The sequence below is a fragment of the Callospermophilus lateralis genome, chromosome 17 (genome assembly GCF_048772815.1).
Source record: "Callospermophilus lateralis isolate mCalLat2 chromosome 17, mCalLat2.hap1, whole genome shotgun sequence".
NCBI classification, from domain to species: Eukaryota; Metazoa; Chordata; class Mammalia; order Rodentia; family Sciuridae; genus Callospermophilus; species Callospermophilus lateralis.
In genome coordinates, this window is record NC_135321.1 from 47,291,296 (window position 1) to 47,296,104 (window position 4,809).

Consider the following 4,809-nt stretch of genomic DNA (forward strand, 5'->3'; position numbering starts at 1 on the left):
TTTCCTCTCTTCTTTCGTCCCTGCATGGGACATGCCAGTGGGGGCAAAACCAAAGCCCTGGGATGCCTTCCTGCAGGCCGCTCACCTAGAGCTTTGGCAGAACAGTAGTGGAAGGAAGTTTCTCAGCTGGGAAATTCCACTGTTCTGTGGAAAACACCTGGCCACTGTGCGCTCAGGGACTTGGATCTTCAGCTGAGTTTGCAAAAGAATTCAAGCTCTTTTGACCCAGGAGTTAAATAGGAAGGGAACAAGGCTCCAGAATAATAACCTGACTTTTGAGCTCCACCTGGCACAAGCCCCATGCCAGCAGTTTCTCTTAACATTCACGTGGAATTTTATGTTTATAAGGTGGTTTCCTCTCACTTTACCACTACACAGCACTATGATTAATATTATTTGCAATTTTTTTTTAAATAAAGAGAGAATCTTGCACACACAGAGAAAGCAGATAAAGTGTCCCAACTAATAAGTAGTGAGACAAGGATTCTGGTTTTGTGGGTGACCACTTCACACACGTCCATACACTGTGTGTATTTTCCAAACCCCAAACCAGCACGTGAGACGTTATGACCATGATGTACTTTGGAGGGAGAGGAAGCAGAAGAGCCCAAACCCCGCTGCCTCATCAATCTCATGCTCTCACCAAACCTGGAGGAGTTCGTGGGGAGCTCCCAGAATAAAGAGGATCCCTGGGATCCTTTCTGAAGAGCAGGTCTGTGTCTTCACACAGCACGGAGCCATCATAATATTCATGCAGCATGAGGGAAAGATGTAGACCTCAAAGAAGGATCAATTCATCTAAAATATTTCTTGCCAGGTGCGGTGGAGCACATCTGTAATCCCAGTGGCTCAGGAGCCTGAAGCAGGAGGATCGTGAGTTCAAAGCCAGCCTCAGAACTTTAGTGAGGCCCTATGCAACTCAGCAAGACCTGTCTCTAAATATAAGAAAGGGATGGGGGCCAGGCACAGTGGCGCACACCTACCATCCCAACAGCTCAGGAGGCTGAGACAGGAGGATCGCAAGTTCAAAGCCAGCCTCAGCAATGGCGAGGTGCTAAGCAACTCAGTGAGACCCTGTCTCTAAATAAAAGACAAAATAGGGCTGGGGATGTGGCTCAGTGGTCCAGTGCCCCTAGGTTCAATAAATGGTAATTAAAATAAATTAAAAAAAAATATTTCCTGGTGCTGCCCTTTGTACTCAGAGAGCCTGCCTCTTTCCACACCATTTCTAGGTGTGGTGTGACCATGCAATTTATCATTCAAACAGCGAACACGAAAAGAGGACTCTCTGTACTTACAATAGACATCAACTGGACTGACCCAGACTGGTCACCCTATCGATGCATATGAAGCACCTGTAACATTCATTCCAATCCCTTAGCAGCCACACCCCACACAACTCAACCTGAGTTCTCTTTCCAGGTTTCCCTTTGCCCTATAAAAATCTATCATGTCCAATTCTTGGACTTTTATCATTTTTATTCATTCTTTCCTTCAGCAAATATTTACTGAATACCACTCATGGTGGAGTGGTATCTATAGGTCCCTTCCAGGAGCTGGTAGTAAATACAGTGATGCAGAGATCGGGATTAGAATTCTGGCTTCAACCTTAGTACAGCACAGAGCTTTTCTGAGCTTTAATTTTCTTAATCCAAAGGGGGGATAATAAAACACCTACCACATCAGATTTTTGTATTAAATGAGTCAATGTATGTAAAATGCCTACTGCAGAAGTACTGTTACTGTAATCAACAAGAGCCACCCATTTCTGACTTAATCATAGCATTATTAGTGCTTTGTCTCCATATAGATGAAGATCAGTTCCCAACACACTCACCTCATTCATTCAGCGAAGTGGCCACAGATACAGGACACTGGGGAAGAGACAAGGAAACTATATGTCAGTTTTCCATTACTGTAACAAAATATCTGAGATAATAAACTTACAGAAAGTAAAGGTTTGCTTTGGCTCATGGTCTTGGGGGTTTGAGTCCATGATCAATTGGCCCTTTTTCTTTCGGGCCTGTGACAAGATAGCAAATTGTGGACAGCACAGCAAAACTGGAGTGCACAGCAGAGCAAAACCACTCACCTCATGGCAAAGGAGCAAAAAAGAGGAAGAGAATACAATCTCCTTCAAGGGCTTGATTCCAACGACCTAAAGACTCTCTACTTAAAACTGCTTCTTGAAGGTTCCACCATCTCCCAGTAGCACTACCCTGGGGAGTAAGGCTTTAACACATGGGCCTTTGGGAAACATTTTTGGGGGGTTACTGTGGATTTAACCCAGGAAACTAAACCACAGAGCCATATCCCCAGCCCTTTGTACTTTTTATTTACAGACAGAGTCTTGTTAAGTTGCTTAGATACTTGCTAAGTTGCTGAGGCTGGCTTTGAACTTGTGATCCTCCTGCCTCAGCCTCTTGAGCCACTGAAATTATAGGTGTGTGCCACCATGCTTGGTGGCAACACTTAGCAAGATCCAAATCACAGCAAAAGTATAAACATTGTAATTCCTGTCTCTTGGGGGTTTGATAGACATGGAAGAGGGAAGACATTCACAATTCACCTATGAAGGATGGTGAGATTCAAAGAGAAAGAAGCAAGGCCTTTCATGACACAAAGGTGAAAATGTCAGTACTGGGGGTACCGTGTGCATTTTTTAATTAGGGACAAACACAATGATGAACACATTTGCTTTTAAAATTAAAGCAACCGGGTGTGGTACCGCACAAGCCTATAATCCCAGTGATTTGGGAGGCTGAGGCAGGAGGATCATGAGTTCAAAGCCAGCCTCAGCAATTTAGAGAGGCACTAAGCAATAGTAAGACCCTGTCTCTAAATAAAATACTAAAAAGGGCTGGGGATGTGGCTCAGTGGTTAAGTGACCCTGGGTTCAATCCCTAGTACCAAAAAAAAAAAAAAAAAAAAAGAAAAGAAAAGCAAAGTGATTTTATTTCATGTGTAGTCATGAAACATGTCCTCTGTAGCCTGTAGCTATTACTGAAAGAATACATTCATCCAAAAAGGAGAGAATTTTTATCTGAAACTGCAAAAGGTACATCTTCCTGGGCTTGAACAAGTAAGCTAACCTATTTTCTCACTCTGCGGGAGAAGTGAGACTTTGTGTCACTGATGATATTCACAACACAAGCCACAGTGGAACTCCACGGAAAACAAACCAAGAGTCGATCCCAGCAAATTCTTTCCAATTTTCCCTTCCTGTCTTTTACCTGTGCTGTCTTCTCCACAAAAGCAGCACCAAGTCCTCAGGCCTCAGCCTGGAAGCAGCACTGTAGAATCTTAAATTTGACTTTTGGAGAAACAAGCATAAAAGGCCAAACATAAGAGAGAAGGAAAAAGAGAGAGAGAGAGAGAGAGAGAGAGAGAGAGAGAGAATGAACAGAAGCACAGAGAGATAATTAGATTTTAAATTCAAAACAAAAAATGCAGCCTCATGCAATGCAGGCATCCTCGCTAAGAGAAACGACATGAACTGGGGTGTTAGTTAGAAATGGAACAACTGTGAGAAAGCCAAGCTAACCCAGGCAGGAAATAAACCCATCAGGCCACACCAGAGGATTTTCTTTTACTTTCTTTCTTTTTTTAAGATAAAAATTCTTGGTTGAGCCTTGTTCTAGGAAAACCCCCTTCTCCCTCCTCACCCACACAGAGGGCTGGATTACCCAGGTAGGCATTTCTCGATCTGTTAGACAACTGTTTTCCAGGCTCCCACAGCGGGTACAACCTACTCAAGGCAAGAGGGCTGGGGGAGGAGGCCCACACCTGCCCCCTGGGAGGCCCTCTTCCAGTTAGGGAGCTGACTTCTTCTGCTGTCTTCTGTGGCAGTCTGAATTTTTTTCTATCATTTCAACCTTGAGGCTGAAGTCCCCAGGGTAACCCATTAGCAATACAAACCCTAAGTTATCGGCTCAGTCTATACCAATTTGGAGATCACCCTGAAGCTTCTATTAATAACACTGGAATTTCACTTTATCGGCGACAGTGTCTCCAAGTGATCTCATTTGATCCTCACGGCATCTTTACAAGTTAACTGCCGCAGTCTGGCTGGGCACAAATCACGAGCCACTGAAGCAGGAACAAACTTTATTTCTGAACTCCACCAGCACACTCCACACACGCTCCCGGGAAATCTGCCCACCGCCTTGAGGCTCCTCCAGGAACCAGCAACTGGAAATATCCCTCCTCCAGCACTTCCCCAACCAATCGGAACTCTCCTGGAATCTCCGCAAGAGCTCAACTGGAACTCAACGGGAACTCCACGAGAACTCACTGGCGCCACCTCTTAACCACTATTTCTGGCAAAAATGCCATGCGTCATCCCGACTGGGCTGTGGCCCTCAACAGTTACCTATCACCATTGTCAACATTTTACATAGAGGAAAACCGAGGGTCAAAGAGGCTGAGCCAGTTACAGAAGGCCACTGGTCAATTTGGCTCCAGGTTCCAATTCTAAATTCCAATTCTTTCCACTATGGTACTTTACTTTGCCTCTTGGAGTGGGGAGGTCATATTCTCTCTCATCTTGTGGTGAGCAGAATAAAGAAGGAAGCCACATTCCAGAAAGTTCCTTAGTCCCCATTAGCTGGCTCACACGACAGCCTCACAGCAGCCCTGACAAGATAAAGGACTGAAAACACCCTTTTGGGCACAGTAACACTCTCCCTGCTAACATGCCTGCTAAGCTCAAATACCCCAGCAGCCTCAGGGGTGGACGGTCCACAGAGGCGGTCCACGCCTCTCCCCATATATCCCAGAAGGGTGATGGGCCAATTTCAGGAGCCAACG